This window comes from Suricata suricatta, chromosome 1, assembly GCF_006229205.1.
Source record: "Suricata suricatta isolate VVHF042 chromosome 1, meerkat_22Aug2017_6uvM2_HiC, whole genome shotgun sequence".
NCBI lineage: Eukaryota > Metazoa > Chordata > Mammalia > Carnivora > Herpestidae > Suricata > Suricata suricatta.
The window spans coordinates 124,042,895-124,062,216 of NC_043700.1; the positions used below are offsets into that span (position 1 = coordinate 124,042,895).

At 36.2% G+C, this 19,322-nt stretch overlaps 1 long non-coding RNA gene across 3 annotated transcripts in view; it reads left to right on the forward strand.

Moving 5' to 3' along the window:
• Positions 1–19,322, forward strand: part of LOC115279557 — a 44,533-nt gene that overhangs the window by 347 nt on the left and 24,864 nt on the right. For 2 of the 3 annotated variants that reach the window (XR_003903536.1, XR_003903565.1), the window contains exons 2-4: positions 4,826–4,885; positions 16,206–16,350; positions 17,851–17,905. This is a non-coding gene — a long non-coding RNA (uncharacterized LOC115279557). The remainder of the gene's footprint in view (positions 1–4,825; positions 4,886–16,205; positions 16,351–17,850; positions 17,906–19,322) is intronic. The other variant, XR_003903546.1, reaches the window with a different exon arrangement.

A 19,322-nucleotide genomic window follows, 5' to 3' on the forward strand; every position in this document is an offset into this window, starting at 1 on the left:
CTTGAATGTATCATAGATAAGCTGCCAAATAACGATTGCCACTTCAGATAGCTGTGAAATTAGGTGATTAACTAGTTGTTACTTAACCTTCTAATTTCTGTATAAGTCTAATTACATGAAACAGAAGTTGGTGTTTTGATTTTTTACTTTGCTTTTCTGTTTGGAGTATCACTGTAACTACTGTATTGTAAATGATGGAAAATAATTGCATATGTTAAAAAAATAAATTGTGTTATATTAAAAAATAAATAAATAAAAATAAAAATAAAAAAATAAATATACATTTAAAAAAAATCAGTTGCCTGCTAATCTATTGTTGGCACAATTCAGTTCCTTGTAGTTGCAAGACTAAGATCCTTGTTTGCTTGCTGGCTGTCATCTGAGAGCCAGTCTCCATTTCTAGAGGGCATTCACATTCTGTGGTTTAGTTCTCCCTTCCTCCATCGTCAAAGCCCACAAGGGTAGGTTGAGTCCTCACTCTTCAAATCTCTTCTTCACCTTCTCTCTTCCCATGTCTCTGACTCACTTTCTCTGCTTTCCTCATCAATTTTTAAGGACTCGTGTGATTAGATTGGACCCTCTTGGATAATCCAAGATACCCTCCCCATCTCGAGGTCCTTAACCTTAACCACATCCACAAAGTCTGTTTACTGTGTAAGCCAACATATTTACAGGTTTGGAGATTAAGGCATGAACATCATTGGATTCTGCCTTCAGAATATATCTGCTTACCTAGATATCTACAGATAGATAAATCTGGAAGTCAGGGGAGAAGTTTAGGTAGAGGATATAAATTTGGGAGTAGTAGGCACACAGATGAGTTACATAGTAGAGTTAGTCTAGATAAAGAAGACAAAGGTTTGAACTCTGGGAGAAGAGAGGAATTCATCAAAAGAGAAAAAAGAAGTTAATGAGGTAGAAGAATAAATAAGAGTATTGTTTTCTGGAAGCCAAGTGAAGACATTATGTTTTATGATTCTGGAAAGTTCTTTTTGTTTTCTCTCAGTAATTTTATCTCCTTTGGAATTTTCAATCCTTTGGCATAGTGTGCTTCTGTTCCTATTATTAATTCTGTTTTACTAGCAGCTCTCTATTTTGATGTTTTTGGTTTTTGTGAGCTCCTTAAAAAAATCACTCCTGGTGCTCCTGAGGGTGGCTCAGTCAGTTAAGCATCTGACTCTTGATTTTGGCTCAGGTCATGATCTCACGGTTCATGAATTTGAGCCCTATGTTGGGCACTGAGGTTTCAGCATGGAAGATGCTTAGGATTCTCTCTCTCTCCCTCTGCCCCTCTCCTGATCTCTCTCTCAAAAATAAATAAATAAATAAACACCTTTAAAAATCTCTGCCATTTTTTTTTTGCTTCCTTATATCAGGTTATCTCAGCATCTTTATAGACCAATCCAGAAATGGATTTGCAAACAATTCAGTTAAAACAGAAGTTTCTTTTCCAGTGGGAAGATAAGCAGGCAAACTGAGGTCTTTCTTGAGGTATGAAGTGGATGTTCAACTTCCCTAGGTGTGAAGAGACAGTGGGAGGAATTCTTATCTAATCCTGTGAAATGGGATCAGTTTAACTCAACAACACAAATACTGCCAGCACTTTGGGGGATCATCAGGACTTCCCCAAGGATGATGATATTAGATAAGTCTGTTCTGAGTTCAGAAGTGAATTAAGTACTTATTTGCTAAGTATCCTTCCTGGAAGGTTAGTCATCTTTGCCCCAGATTCTGCTGGAAAAGCAAACCTCCACCAAAGTTCATAGGCTCCTATTATCTCCTTCATGTTGGTGAGGGACCATAAGGCAAGTCGAGGACCAAGCACAATCCCCGCACCCTCTCTTGTGGGATATGTGTGACATTTCTCAGGCACTCCTGGCCTGTCCAATAACAAAGGAAAGAGCAGAAAACAAGTGGTTAAACTGATAGATTCTCCATAGGTTTATAATTATCTTAGTAATATTACAAGAAAAGGGCAATCTTATCAATAGCCTAATCTCTAGGAACCCCTACTGTCTTAATGATAATGCTTTGCTAGAGGGTAAAACAATTTCAGCTTGACCATAGCTAGGCCTCCAGTCCTCTGGGAGTCTCCTATAGCATATGGAAATCCCTTTAAGAAACTTCCTCTTGACTTTACCTCCCCAACTCCATAAATTATAACCAGTCACTCTGCACAACCTCAGTGCAGCTCTTTCTGCTCACAGATCCTGTCCTCATACTTTAATAAAATCACCTTTTTGCACCAAAGGTGTCTTCAACGATTCTTTCTTGGCCATCAGCTCTGAACTTCCGCCACCAATCAAAAACCCCATCAATGTCATAAACAATTTGGCAGGGATTTGAAAAGGAAAAGGGATCATAGATACGTAGGCAGGTTCCATTCACCTTACATTTTGAAATAACACTTTTTCTGCTCTCATGGAAGTGTTCAAAAGGCTTCATGCTCCAGCATAAAAATCTTATGATACTTGAAAAAATTGTAGGGAATTAATTTTCTTTGCAGCAGACCAATCTCAGAATTTAAACCACAAAGGAGTGAATTGAGGACACAGGACATCAAGGGACAGCTAGTTCTGGTCAAGTAGTGGAATGCCTGAGAAAGGACTTTCCAGTCCCTTAGGTCCAAAAGAAGCTCTCAGCTCCGCCCCAGGCTTTTCTCTGTACTTGAACGTGGACAGCAGTCAGATACTTCAGGCTCCTGAAATAATGAATTGGGACTGAAAACGGCAAAGGAGTCTTCTCAGGGGAAGAGGAAACATTACTCCTTCTTCTCATTTGAATAAGTTACTGCATTCCCATTAAATGAGAATTAAAGCAAACAAACAAGGGGCATCTGGGTGGCTCAGTTGGTTAAGCGTCCTACTTCAGCTCAGGTCATGATCTCACTGTTTGTGGGTTCGAGCCCCAAGTCGGGCTCTGTGCTGACAGCTAGCTCAGAGCCTGGAGCCTGCTTCAGATTCTGTATCCCTCTCTCTCTGACCCTCCCTGCTCATGCTGTCTTTCTCTGTCTCTCAAAAATAAATAAAAAACATTAAAAAAAATTTTAAACAAACAAAAAACTTTCCCATTAAAAAAACAAACACAAAAAAACTACTTTATTTCCTCTAATTGTAACTGTCAGATTTTTTTTCCATCAATCCCAGTCTCGCTGTGATTCTCAGAAAGCTGGGCAAATCCATGTTTTGTCAGGTCTGAAGCTAATACAATAAGGCAAAGAATTGGGCTTTTTAAGAAAAAAGAATACAAACTTATAAATACAAAATTAAGGTAAAAGTTAACATTTATTTAGAATGAAAACTATATAAAATGAATTACTGGGAGCATGAAGATCTAGACCCTTATCTTCTATTATAAGGATGCAGGTCTGAGACAATAGAAGGGCACACGTTGCCCAAGGCAGGAGGGACCACCCTTGTAACATCTAATCAGGAAAGGCCAGCTAACACCCTTAACATTTCTGAGGGTGGGCCTAGAAGGCTAGTCACGCCCTATGTGAGGATCCTGGGTCCACTCTGTAATTGGTTAACACTCTAAATGTTATAATTGGATAAACCTGCTGTCATTGGATCACTGTACCTGTATCACAATTTCCTGTAACTCCTCCTTCCCGAACCCATAAAAGCCCTACCCAACCTTTGTTCAGAGCTCTCAGCATGGATCCACTGCTCTGGTGAAGTCTGTGAGCCCAAGTTGAGGTCCGGTGAGTCTAAACCCATAATAAAGCCCTTTGCTTTTGCATGCGTGACTCAGTCTCCCTGGCAGTTTCTAATTTTGGGTGACGATTAAGAAATCTTGGGCATAACACTATAACTTCCTATGGGCCCCCTTTATTCTACAACTAGAATCTAGGACATTCTATAACTCCAAGCACTGCAGGACTCAAAAGTTTAAATTTCACCTTAAATCTTTCTTTATAATTTGTGATTGTTTCTGGCCCAATTTACCCCAAGATTCTTTGTATTGAGAAGCCATTTTCTACTTTGGGGTATACCATTATTAGAAAGTTCATTCTATAGAATTGATGTAAGTGACTTTAAGTTACTCATTCTTGATTTTTGGCACTGTTGATTAGTAGGTTATTAATACCCAGTTGAAACAACATATGGAGTTAAACACCCCATAGCTTTATAATTTTCAAACTTTGTGCATGTGGGGTTACTTACTAACACATAAGAGCAACTTATGGGCAGATTTATCTCTGAGTTTATAGAATCAAACAAATTGCCTGGCATATATGTTAAAATGTTTTTGAATAAACAGTTAAAGGGCTGATTTTTCATTGTATATTTCTTGTTGCCTTACATAATTATAAAATCATAAAGAATTGAACTGATAGAACCGACACACAATTCAGAATAACCTGCTGAAATTCCATTTAAGAAAAATAAGTAGTAATCTGTGGCAAACTTTTCTTCAACATTTAAGTAAAGTGTTAAAATAACTCCTTCCTAAAGTTTTCCTATTATTAAATTAGCATCCTCACATGATTTTTACTCAAAAGTTTTTTTTTATTTTTCAGCAAACAAAATAAATCAATGTCTTTTTCAATCCCTTCACTTTAGTTTCTTGCACCAGTGATTTTTTTGACTGGGAGATACAGCCTTTTATCATATTTGGATCATTGTACTTTGTTTTTCATATATTAACATCTTTTATATACTTCCACAATATATTAAAATATTACTAAAGTCAGATTTTGTGGGTTTTTTGGCAGGGGCAGGGGGTGGGGAGGGAAGTGAGAGCTACTAATTAATACCGTGATTTTCACTTTGCAGGCATTCAAAAAAAAGGTTAAAATTATTTTTATCTCTCCTTTATACAGGCACCAATTCTCTTCATTATAAGCAGCACCTCAAAGAAAAAGCCTAGGAGGGGCAGACAGGTGATATAACTGAACTGTGTGGACAAGGTGTCTGTGAGTGATGAAATGCCATGTTCTTTCTAAGCAGGATGGATGGCTGCTATTTAGTTCCAGCTCCACAGGAATACAACCCCACAATTTCTGTATTTCACATCTTCCAGCTTTCCATGAGAAGCCAGAAATATGTTAGTTCTGGCTTTTTATTTCAGCTTTATTAATGTACAATTAACATACAAAATTGCAAGATATTTAAAGCCTGCACATTGGTATTAGAATCAAGATGGAAGAGTAGGAGTGTCCTGAGTTCACTTTCTCCTGTAGGCACACCAAAGCTTCAACTACATACAAAGCAGGTCTCTCTAACAATGATCCAGAAACAAGAAAGACAGCTCCTCAGCAGCTAAAGATATACAGAAAGAGCCACATTGAAAAGGATAGAAGAGGCAAATATGCAGTTGCACTTGTAGGCACAGGGACCCACTAAAGGAAGGGATTTCACAGACATGGAAGTTCTTAAAGAGTAAGGGGCTAGAGTCCCATTTTGGGCACCCCTTGCCCTGGGTTCCTATATCAGGAGCCCCCAGATCATCTAGCTTTAAAATCCCCACTTAACTCCAGAGCTTTGAAAAATCAATGAAGATTAACTCCAAGAGACCCAGAGAGATATAGGAAACCAAGACTTCTCCCTTAAAGTATCCACACACAAACACTCTCTCCTATACACAGCACAGAGGCAGCAGTTTGAAAAGTGCTTGGGCTATATGTGAAAATCTGTTGACTAATTCTAAGGCATGTGCAGAAGGGGCAGAAATCTATAGGAACTTTAGAAGGAAAGGGAAGCTCTAGTGGAAAACATTTTTCTTGCCCTACTGCCTAGCTAACCTGACACAGGCAAGTGCCAATTCTGACACTCTTCACTGCCTTGCTAGCAACACTCAACCCACCCTGGCTTTCTCTGCTGACCAGTCCTACCAACCTACCCACCTCACCAGGCATCCCTCCAAACCACTTCCTACCCTAAGGGTAGAAAGGGTGGGATATACCCGGAGCCAGGTTTGCACTGCTAGGCACCATAGGATACCCACTCCTTCAACAGCAGGAGACATAGCTGATCTACTTAACATATTGAAACAAACACAAAGATTGGGGTGCCTGGGTGGCTCGGTCAGTTAAGCACCCAACTTTGGTTCAGGTCATGATCTCACAGTTCGTGGGTTCAAATCCCCTGTTGGGCTCTGCTGACAGTTCAGAGCCTGGAGCCTGCTTCAGATTCTGTCTCTCTCTCTCTGCTCCTCCCCTGCTTATGCTCTGTCTCTCTCTCTCTCTCTCTCAAAAATAAATAAACATTTAAAAAAATTAGAAACAAACACAGAGAGATGGGCAAAATAAGATGACAGAGGAATATGTTCCAAATGAAAAAATAAGACAAAACCTCAAAAAAAGAACAAGAAAAATAAAGATAAGTAATCTACTTGATAAAGAATTCAAGTAATGGTCATAAAAATGATTACTGAACTTGAAGAAAAAATGGTTGAACACTGTGAGAACTTCAACAAAGAGATACAAAATATAAAAAAGAACCAATTAGAGATGAAGAGTATAATAATTGAAATAAAAAATACACAAGAAGGTGTCAAAAGCAGTTTAGGGAATTCAGAAAAATGGGTCAGTGGTCTGGAAGACAAGGTAGTGTAAATCATTCAAGCTGAGCAATAAAAGAGAGAGAAAAGAGCAGAAAACTTATTTGAAGAAATAATGGCTAAGAACTTTCCTGACCTGGAAAATGAAAAGACAACTGAGTCCAGGAATCATAGAAAGCCTCAAACATGATGAACCCAAACTGGGCCACACCAAAACACGTAATTAAGATGTCAAAAATTAAAAATAAAGATAGAATCTTAAAAGCGGCAAGAAGAAAGTAACTAGTTATGTACAAGGAAACACCCATAAGTCTATCAGCTTATTTTATGGCTTCTCAGCCTTTTGGCTAAGATCAAGTGAGGTCTATCAGCTTATTTTTCAACAGAACTTTTGCAGGCCAGAAGAGAATGATATAGCACTTGATATAGTCAAGGTGCTGAAAGGAAAAAAATCCACAACAAGAATACTCTACCTGGCAAGGTTATCATTCAGAATTATAAGAAAGATAGAGTCTCCTACACAAACATAAGTTAAGAGTTCATCACCACAAAACTAGACTTTCAAGAAATGTTAAAGGAATTTCCTTTAGCAGAAAAGAAAATGTCATAACTAATAAGAAAAGAAAATAAATAAGACATGAGAAAATTATGAAAAAAATTCTCTCTGGTAGAAAGAAGCATAGTAAAACTTATAAAACTAATGTGAAGGTTAAAAGACAAAACTGGTAAGATCAGTTATATCCACAATTAGTTAAGAAATATACAAAATAAAAAATGTAAAATATGACATTAAATACATACAATATGGAGGAATGTAAAAATGTAGTGCTTTTAGAATGTGTTCAAATTTAAGCAACCATCAACTTAAATAAATCGCTATATACATAGGGTATCATATATGAACCTCATGGTAAACATAAACCAAAATCCTATAATAGCTACACAAAAAATAAAAGTAATCTACGAATACACAAATAAAAGTCATTTCATTACAAGGGAAAAGAGCAATAGAAGAAGAAAGAAACAGAGAACTACAAAAACAACCCCAAAACAATAAAACAAAAAATGTCAATAGTACATACCTATCAGTAATTATTTTAAATGTACATGGACTAAATGCTCCAATGCAAAAACAGGATCACTGAATGGATAAAAAAATAAAAGAAAATAAAGGACCTATCTGTATGCTGCCAATAAGGGACTCAATTCAGACCAAAAGACACACATTGAAAGTAAAGGGATAAGAAGAGACAGTCCATGCAAATGAAAATGAAAAGAAAGCAGGGGTGGCAATGCCTTTTTCATATAAACTAGACTTTAAGACAAACATTGTAACAATAGACAAAGAAGGCCATTACATAAAGGTAAAAGGATGAATCCAGCCTTTGGATTAGGGGAACCAAAATACATAAAGTAAATATTGACAGACATAGAGGGAGATATTGATAGTAATACAATAATAGTAGGGGGCTTTAATACCCCACTTACATCAATGGATATATTATCCAGACAGAAAATTAATAAGGAAATGGTGTCTTTGACCAGATGGGTTTAGATATATACAAACTATTTGTTTAATTTCAGGTATGCAAGGATGGGTAGTGTCTTCAAAGTAATTAACATGACACGTCACAGTAACAAAATGAAGGATAACAATTATGATTATCTCAATAAATGCAGAAAAAGCATTTGATGTAATTTGACATCCATTTATGATTGAAAATCTCAACAAAGTGTGTATAGAGGGAAAACACCTCAACACAATGAAGGCGAGATATGTCAAACCATGGCAACATCAAACTCAGTGGTGAAATGCTGAAAACCTTCCTCTAAAATCAGGAAAAAGACAAGAATACTCACTCTTGCCACTTTCGTTCACTATAGTACTAGAAGTCTCAGCCATAGTAATCAGACAACAAAAGAAAAATAAAGACACACAGAGATGCCTGGATAACTTTGTCATTTGAGCCTCCTTGACTCTTGGGTTCAGCTCAGGTCAAAATATTAGGGTTGTGGGATCAAGCCCCGTATCAGACTCCACACTGAGAGTAGAGCCTGATTAAATTTTTCTCTCCCTCTCCCCTCTGCCCACTCTCCCCCACTTGATGGTCTCTCTCACAATAAATTAATTAATTAATCAATCAATGAAAATAAAAGACATCCAAATTGGTAAGAAAGAAGTAAAACTATCACTATTTCCAGATGACATGATACTATATACGGGAAATCCTAAAGACTACACTAAAAACTATTAGAACTAGTAAATGAACTCACTGAAGTTACACATTATAAAATTAATATACAGAAATCTATTGCATTTCTATACACTAATAATGAACTATTAGAAAGAGAAATTAAGAAAACAATCCCATCTACAGATGCATCACAAAGAATAAAATGCCTAAGAATGTATTTAAACATGGAGGTGAAAGACCTGTACTCTGAAAACTGTAAGTTATTAATGAAAGAAATTGAAGATTACACAAATAATATAAAGATATATCATGCTCATATACAGGAAGAGTTAATATTGTTAAAATGTTCATACCACCCAAAGCAATCTACAGATTCAATTCAATCCCTATCAAATACCAATATCAAATAGCATTTTTCACAGAAATAGAACAAATAATCCTAAAATGTGTATGGAACCATAAAAGACTTTGAAGAACCATCTTGGGTAGAAGCAATCTTGAGAAAGAAGAACAAAGCTGGAGGAATCACAATCTCAATTTCAAACCATACCACAAAGCTATAGTAATCAAAACTGTGTGATCCTAGCACAAAAATAGACACATAGATCAATGGAATATAATAGACACCTCAGAAATAATCTGTTAATAAATATACAAAATAAAAAGATGTAAAATATGACATCAAATACATACAACATAGAGAGAATGTAAAAATGTAGTTCTTTTAGAATGTGGTCAATTAATTTACAACAAGGAAGGCAAGAATATGCAATGGAGGAAAAGACATTCTCTTCAATAAATGGTACCAGGAAAACAGCAATGGCAAAAATAAAAACTGGAACTGGATCATTTTCATATACTATATAAAAAACAAGTGCAAATGGATTAAAGACCTAAATGTAAAACCAGAAGCCATAAAACTCCTAAAAGAAAACAGAATTTTGCACATCAATCTTAAAATATTGTTTTGGATCTGTCTCCTGAGATAAGGGCAACCAAAGCAAAAATAAATTATTGGAACTATAGCAAACTAAAAAAACTTTTGCACAGCAAAGGAAACCATAAACAAAACAAGAAGGTACCCTACTGAATGGAAGAAGATATTTGCAAATAACATAGTAGATAAGGTGTTTATATCCAAAATACATAAAGTACTCAAACAACTCAACACCAAAAAAAATTAAAAAAATAAAAATCTGATTTAAAAAATTGGCAGAGGACCTGAATAAACATTTTTCCAATAAGACATACAGTTGGCCAGAAGACACATGAAAAGATGCTCCTCACTAGTCATCAGGGAAATGCAAATCAAGACCACAATGAGACATCACCCCACACCTGTAAGAATGCCTAGTATCAAAAAAAAGAAGGGATGCCTGGGTGGTTCAGTCTGTTAAGCATCTGACTTCAGCTCAGGTCATGATCTCAGGGTTTGTGAGTTCGAGCTCTGCGTCTGGCTCTGTGCTGACAGCTCAGAGCCTGGAGATGCTTCAGACTCTGTGACTTCCTCTGTTTCTTCCCCTCCCCTACTCATGCTCTGTCTCTCTCTTAAAAATACATAGAAACTTTAAAAAAGAAAAAGACAAGAAATAACAGGGGCACCTGGGTGGCTCAGTAGGTTAAGCACCCAACTTTGGCTCAGGTCATGATCTCATGGTTGATGGGTTCTAGCCCCCAGTTGGGCTCTGTTCTGACAGCTCAGAACCTGGACCCTGCTTTGGATTCTGTGTCTCCCTCTCTCTCTTCCCCTCCCCTTTCTGTGCTCTTTCACTCTCTCCCAAAAATAAGTAAACATTAAAAAAAATTTAAGAAGACAAGAAATAACAAATGTTGGTGAAGATATGGAGAAAAGGGAATCATTGCGCATTGTTGGTAGGAATGTAAATTGGTGCAACCACAATGGAAACAGTATTAAAGTTCCTCAAAAAATTAAAAATAGGAATGCCATAAAATCCAATGATCCCACTTCTGGGTATTTATCTGAAGAAAAGGAAAATGTTAATTTGAAAAGACATATGCAACTCTATGTTCATTACAATATCATTTGTAATAGTCAAGATATAGAAGCAACCTATATAGGATCTATAGGATTTCTCTCATGTGGTTTATACATCATCACCTCATATATTTATTCATTTTCCTTTTGGGGGGAAGACATTTAATTTCTATTCCCTTAGCAAACTTGAATTAGATCTTAGATATAAAAGATCTTAGATATAAAAGATTCAGGAAACATGCTTCTTCTCAAACAGCTCATTATGTTGTTAGAAAAAGAGACAACTGACCATAACATAGCACAGGAAGTGCTAAGCACTTGGTATTTTTCTTTTCACCTTTCTAGTAATAACTATACTCTGGTTTCCCTGTGGGAAATCTACAACTGTCTTCCCAACACATTCCCTCTTCACTTCTGTGATGTGGACTCCTGAACTCTACCTTCTAGCCCCAGGGTAGAGCAAGTGAATTAGGTCTGAACAGACAAACTATTGTGATCTGGACACACAGATTGGGCAAGGAGGGATACATAGTACCTCAAGAGGAAATAGTATTTCTGTAAAAGACTCAATTTCCAGTGGGATAGCTATCTGCAAGAGCCTCTAGCCATCTCACTGCCACAGGGGCCTCAGGATGAAGCAAATACTGACACCAAGAAAACTGAGCTTATTTTGATCTCTCTTGAACCCTGTATCAAGCTGTCTCTAAAGACAGATATACTCCCTCTAATTTTGTCAGCCAATTAATTCCATTTGCTGACATAAAATAATAATCATAATCATAATAAAGTATACCATGGTGGTTTTATATATATATATATATATATATATATAATATCTAAGATCTACTCAATGTACTAGTTGATACAATACCTGCACCAAGTCAGATCTATAAATATTTGTTGAATTAAATTCTTGAATACTGCACATACATGCATAAGTTTAGAGGGGCACATACACCAACATTGGTATTTACAGTATGTTCACATCTTTCACAAGGCATCAAACTCTTTCTTAAGCTTTACTGAAAGATTGTTCTCTCACTACACTTACTTCAGTTACTCTGTAATATCTTTGGTTTATCTTAATATTTGTTATTTCTACAATGAATTCATTCCTGCTAATTTTCTCAGTCACATATTTCAACCCACATTTAGTTTACCATTCCCTAAGTGTTCTAACCCTTCAAGTCTTCTCAAAGTGTGCTCCATGGAAGAGTAGCATTAGCATCATTGGGGAGCTTGTAAAACAAGTAGAACATCAGGTCCCACCCCAGACTTGATTGAACCATATCGGCATTTTTAAAAATTTTTGCAGCATAGTTGACATACAATATTAGACTAGTTTTGGGAGTACGACATAGTGATACAATACTTATGTACATTGCAAAATGATCACACACAAGAAGTTTAGTTACCGTTTGTAATCATACAAAGTTATCACAATATTATTGACTATATTCCCTATGCTGTGCTTTAGATCCCTGCAATTTCCTTATCTTATAACTGGAAGTTTGTGCCTCTTAATCTCCTTCACCTATTTCGCCCATGTCCCCATCCACCTCTCCTCTGGCAACCACCAGTTGGTTGTCTGTATTTCTGAGCTTATTTCTGTTTTGTTTTTTAGATTCCACATATAAGTGAAATCATATGGTGTTTGTCTTTCTCTAATTTATTTCACTTTTAGTACCCTTTAAATCCATTTGTGTTGTCTCAAATGCCAAGATTTCATTCTTTTGTGTGTATGTGGCTAGGTATTATTCCATTGTATATATACCACATCTTCTTTATCCATTTATCTATTGGTGGACATTTGGGTTGCTTCCATATCTTGGCTACAGTGAACATAGGGGTATATATACCTATTCAATATCCTGTTTTCATTTTCTTTGGATATATACCCAGAAGTGGTATTATTAGATTATATGGAGATTGGTGGATCATGGTTTTTGTTTTGTTTTGTTTTGTTTTGTTTTGTTTCAATCTTGGAGTTCAATTTAGTTTGATTGTAGTTCAATTTAATAAACCATTACCACCACCACCCCAAAAAACTTGCAAACCTAACAAAATACATTAGTGGACTTATGCTGCCCACAGCTACCAGTTTGTGACATCTTGGATAACTGCAATTTTGACAACTGCAATTTTCTTAATAATAGAGGAAATTAAAATTTTATTTTTGTTTTATTTTTCTGGAAGAAATTCTAAAAAAATATCCCTATACTTTGAGAGTCCAGAGTCCTGTGAATAATAGAATGGAATTATATTAGGATATGAGAATACAGAGTCTGAAATTTGAAGGATTTAAGGGGGGAAAATGGCATAAAGCCAGAAAAGAATTGTTTCTCTAGACTGAGAGACACCAAAGAGGCAAATTTCTAAATGGCAGAGCCTGGAGCCGCTCTATTATCTCTAGAGTCCTATTATATTCAGGAGATAACAGAGTTGGCTGCATGGATAGATGGATGTCCATGAAATGAATGCCAAAAAAAGTAGAACAACCTATATTCAGATGGATTGTATACACTTGACCACCATCATTTCAGTGGTTACCATTATGGGCTTCAATCTAGAGCCCAGCTCCTAATTTGCATTGATTATAAAGTGTCAGGGGCTTCTAGTTATTTTCTATGTCCCCCGCACCCCTAACAACTGGTTGAGTGAGGCACTCAACCAGTAACTATATTCCCAAATTCCCCTGCAACTAGATGTGGCCAGGTGACCACTTTCTATTGAAGCAGAAATAATAGACAGTTAAGGTCATACCTACTAAAGGAGTTGGCCGACCTTTTTCTTTCCCTTAGGTGGAATGTAGACACTATACCATCTTGGATCAAGAACTGAAAACCTTGAATTGACAAAAGCAAGTCATTAACACAGAAGGCAATTCCTCTAACCCCTGGCCACCTAGCCAGAATTTTATGTGAGAAAAGAAATGGCTTTAACTTGTATAGGGCACTGAATTTATAGCTGCCTTTGTCACTTAGCCTAACTTACACATAATGAATTCAAGAGGCCCTACAGTTTTTATAAGGATCCTAAAGAATATCTCAAACCTCATACAAAACAAACAGAAGAATAAATGAATGAAAAAAGAAAAGTCTGTGCCTAAGGAATTCCAAGGGCCAGGAGGAGTTGGTATCAGATTTAATTTTATTTGGAAAAATATATTTACATACCCAAAGTTAGGGAATAATTCATGCTGATTACCTGTTTTTGCCACTGAAAGGAGACCTAACACTGAGTGTCTTGGCAGTTCTAGTCTAGAAGCATTTTCTTCTATATCCACCTGGGTTAGGATCTGAGTGCTTTGAGATGCTGACCATGAAGATATTGGAAATTTTCCATAATGGATCTATTCCTACCCTCAAAGGAAGTATCATATATTTATTTATAGGAACTTGTTTCGATGACTAGTACTGACTATGATTTGTGCTTTGATTACTTTAGACTGAGGCCTGAAATTTTTATGACAACCTTTGAAAGAAAATACTTTACTGTCTCTCAACAGTAAATTTAGGCACATGAATTTTTTTATTGACCCACTTCATCATACTTGAAGGTTTTTTATTCTTCTTTTCAAAATAAGACTCAAAATTATTTTATTTAATAGATTGAGGAAATAAGGATATAAGAAAATAGGTAGAAACCCAATTCAGTGAAAGAACTTGGTAAGGAATGAGATCATACATATATTTATGACAGCTTCAGCTTATTACTAGATATGTCATTTATGATAACAAGCCTCAAAGGTACAATTAACCCAAACATAATATTAGAATGAACATCAACAATCCCTTTAAAGTATTATATAACTCTTAACAGAACCAAAAATATTGCAGGGAGTTTTGTTGTTGTTGCTCTAAAGCCTAAGGAACATTTCCTTTTATGGAAGAATAAAATCCAAGGTCTATTTCCTGGTCTGAGAGGTCTTTTAGCCTGCATAAAGATATACAAAAAAATGAGGCAGTTCCTGTATTTTAACAAATATATAAATGAATGTTCAAAGCTATTTGCTGAGCATGATTAAATATAACAAGTAATGTATATCAAAATATTTTCATCAAGTGGGACTCTATCCTGCATTACTTGGACTTCTTCCATCCCTATGGTTTGGGACAGTCTTATATAACACACATCTTTCCCAGGAAACCCTCTTTCACATCTGTGGAATACATGAATGAGTGAAGAGGAGAATAACTGAACACCAGGCAAAAGTCCCATCAAGTTGAAATATAGGGTATCTGTATATAACAATGTAACTTGTTTGAATTATTTTGTTTACATAAATTCTCAGTAAAATTTGCCTTCAAAATAGGGAAGCCATTTGTAGGTTTGCCAGGGTAAGTATTAAATATTACCACATTTTGGTTCATAGAGATTTGTCACTGGGCATAAGTGGGCATTCCCTAACCTGGGAAATACATGGTAAGCTAAAATATATATTGAAAGAGAAAATCATGGAACATATATGTATATAACACATAACTAGGCATTACCTGAGCTGGAAAATACCTGGAACAATGCCTATATATCACAGAATATAGCCCTGGAGGGATAGGGTTCAGGGCAATCTAGAGCAACGCTGTCCAATAGTGGTGCGAGCCACAATGCAAATTACATATGTCATTTTAAATTATCTAGTAAACTTACACTAAAAAAGTAAAAAGAAGTAAGTAAAATTAACTTTAATGATCTATTTTATTTAGCAGAATATATCCTAATTGTTACACTTCACTAATTAATAACAAAATTATTAATGAGCTATTTTATATTTTCACAAACTAAGTCTTCAAACTCTGGAGTGTATTTTACAATTAAACTACATTTCAATCTAGTCTAGGTGTACCCAAAGTGCTCAATAGACTCATGAGGCCAGTGGCCACCAGATTGAGCAGCACGGACTGACTTCAGGACTTTTCCTTTTATTCTGAGAGAGCGGATGTGAAACATAATTTTCATCTTTTTGTAACTTTATTTTATGAAAAGTATTGTTGATATCTAAAATATTAGACACAAGCACTCCAAAGTAGAATAGAAGTTACTTGAAGTTTTGAATATGTTAATGCTGCATGACTTAAAACTCAAAACCCAGAGGAATTAAACTACATAAAATGCAGACTTACAAACTGTCTGTGATTAAAATTTGCAAAACTGCCTCACTTCACCTTGTGTTTCTTAATTTCATTAGCTGAAGATAAGCTCTACTCTTGACTTTTGAATCTGTAACTCTGAGCTTTCTGCAGATCACATAGGAGAATGAACATGCCTTTGAAACCAAATAGGCTTATACTTGACCAATGCCTCCATCTCATCTTTTGTAAAATGGAGGTAGTGACACCTAGAGTGAGAATATTTTCATATCAATCACAATAATATAGATCAATCACTTTTTTCCTTTCCCCCATCTTTTGCAATTTTTCCTTATTGCCTTTCATTTGCTCTCTTTGAATTAACTGCTATTACCCATCACCAATTGTAACTTCCCTTCTTGTGCATGTGTATCCTTTCAGACCTTGCGCAGTGCTAAGTGAAGGATTCCCTGGATTACCAGCAGATTCAGCCCTAGACTGTACTACCACCACACCCGTCATCACACAGGGTTATTTCCTCCAGCTCTCCAGGATAATGGACAAGACAAAAATCACATGTTAAGGGGTAATTATCCAATTCCTACTTTAGCTACACCTTTTCCTTATTTTTCTCACTCTTGCTGCCTATTCTTTGTCATTATTTCACTTCCCATTAGCACCCATCTCACTGGGAAGCATAGAATGAAAAGTAGTGAACACAAATGAGTTTGTTTTAGAGATTAACGAGATCATTTAAAAATACTACAGCACGAAGGATGCTTTAACTGTTGAGAAAACACTAGAGCGATGGTTCAGAAATGTACCACATAGGCAGAGGCGAGGAGAGGGGTGGAGGGGTTGGAAATCAGAGAAATGATTTGTGAGAAAAGGCTGACAGGGGCACAGGCCAGCAGAGGAGGCATCACCACAGGCCTATAAAGGAATCAGCATAAGAAAGTCTGAATCCGAAGGAATAAGTCTCAGATCTTTAATCATCCCGATTAAGGCTTCAGACACTGTGCATGACAGAAACTTGGGTTCAGTGTATGTGTGCATGCCTTGTACGTGTGTGTTTTAAGGCTGGAGTTGGGAGAGAACTTGTCAGTTATATATAGCATTCTAGGAGTAATGTTAAATGTACTTTTTATGTTAAACATATTAATATAAATCTAAGGTTAAAAAGTTCCACGTAAAGCTGCAAATATTTCTAGGATTTCAAAATAGAGTAAGCCTTTCATATTCTGAGGAAAGAAATAAGTTGGCCATTAACATTGATAATAATTATGTGACTGAAAAAAAGTCCAGTTTGGGCCTGTGATTTATTTAATGAAGTGTTTCCTGAATATTGGAAGATTAAACAGTGCCTACCACAGAAAAGCTTGGAGTTAAGCCAGGAGGAACAGATCTCACCCATTGCTGGAAGCCATTTTCTGAACTGACTAAAATTGAGAAAAACTCCATGTGAGGTAAGGCAGTTTTGCAAGGCCTCCTGCTGTCAGATGGTGACTGATGTCTACCCCCCATTCAATTATTTTTGCTTGAGCACCAACCCCCAAGGTGCCTTGTTGACTGGTATCAGGAGTGACTTGTCTCCTTATTCTGGCCCTGAAATGCTGATTGTATCTTGTGGAGGAACTTATTATAAAAATTTCTTCTTTTGTGATTATGGGAACAAATATTACATTTCCTAAGAAACTTGTTTTTCTTCCCCTCAAGAAAACAGGCTATTGACCCCTTCTCACAAATAACTAACTTTTGCCTTTGCTATGCTAAAAACATTGCCTTGTATTTGAATGCTAAATGTATCTTCTTTCCCCATATGATAAGCATCTAAGTCACCTACATCTACACATGATAAAGATTATGCATGAGTCTTCTACCAATCTATGTTCTAGGATATTTTTACATACCAAAGAATTTGTCATCAGAAATCATTGTCTAAGGCAATTGCCACTTCTGTTTTGTACCCATACATTTTTTTCAATAAGTAAAGCTGGCTCTCCATCAGTAAAGAGATGCCTGCCTGGTGAGCAGGAAGAAGCTGAGGCTCTCTTACTCTCTTTCACCAACACTGTTCATCCTTCAGGGAGCCCTGGACCTGCTGGAGCTGGACTCGAGCAACCATATAGAATGATTCACAGGTAATAACATTAAGTTTAAAAGCATTGCATATAATTTCTAGATTAAGTATTCCTACTTTGCACCAAGTTTAGATTGAGAAAACTTTAGTTTTAGTACTGATTCTGCCAATTCCTAGCTATATAATTTACAAAACATTTATGAGCCCACTATCTACATTGTACAATCTGGGAGATTACATGATCCCCCTTTTTTCAGTTCCTGTCAATTGTAACATTCTAAAATTCCACTATTTGCCAAAATGGTGTCCCATGGCTTACATTTAAAAAATACACAAGAGAACAGCAAAAAATTAAAAAGAAATATTTAAGGGGTACTGAGTGGCTCAGTCGGTTGAACATTCAGCTGCAGCTCAGGTCATAATCTCACAATTCGTGAGTTTGAGCCTCACATCAGGCTCTCTGCTATCACTGCAGAGCCTGCTTCAGATCCTCTGTCTCCTCTTTTTCTGCCCCTCCCTTGCTCAAACTCCCTCTCTCAAACATGAATAAACTTTTAAAAAATAGAAATATTTGATGCAAAATAAAATTCCAGGATGGGAAAGAAGACCCTAGTTTATTAGAGAAATTAGATTAAGCATCAAAATCTTCAAATTTATATTTGAAGCCAAAACTAATGTGAAAAGAAAATGGGTTCCAGCATCCATTGAGGCAGTTTACATGGAAAAATTCTAAGAAACATTTTATATGAGACACTTTTATTTATGAAGTCATCATTCTCAATATACTTAATACCAGCATTATAGAAAATAGAGTTCTCACTATTATCATGTTTATCTGAAAAATCTAATATAAAAGTTCAGAGAAACTATTCATGATGACCTATCTGACTTTTGGGTTATTCGTCCAGAAATAGAGCTATGGCTTGGATTTTTGCAAACAACAGAATGAGGAAAATAATTTGACTACCAGTAATTGATATATGAAGAAACGACTCTAGTCACATTTTCATTTCTCAAATTTCTTTTCCTCTAAAAAAAGTTTTTTGAGTTAACTTGACTTAAAAAAATCAAAGAACCCTATCTACATTTTTGGTTAGAATTGGCAATATCTTCTAATGGTTTCAGTTTTTCTGGAATATATGGCATTGGATGACCGATTGGTCATATTCTAGTTCCCTCATGCTCTATAAATAGCCATGGAGGAAGGACATAAGAGAGAGAAACTATTTATGCATTGAGAATGGAGCAGAACAGGGCACCTCCTGGTTTCCATGACTGTCCTCCCTCAGGATATGTTAACCCTTGAGGTAAAAAAGTGTTGGGTTTCAGCTCAGTCTGTATAAAAGTGTGTCCCCTCTGATAAAAGAATCTGAATCAAGGTAGGTCTGAGAAGGAAAGCAACTATACAGTACTGAATTGGAGTATTTGATACTGGCAAGGCTTATGATAAAAATGTTTCTTTTTGTTTTTTGGCTTCA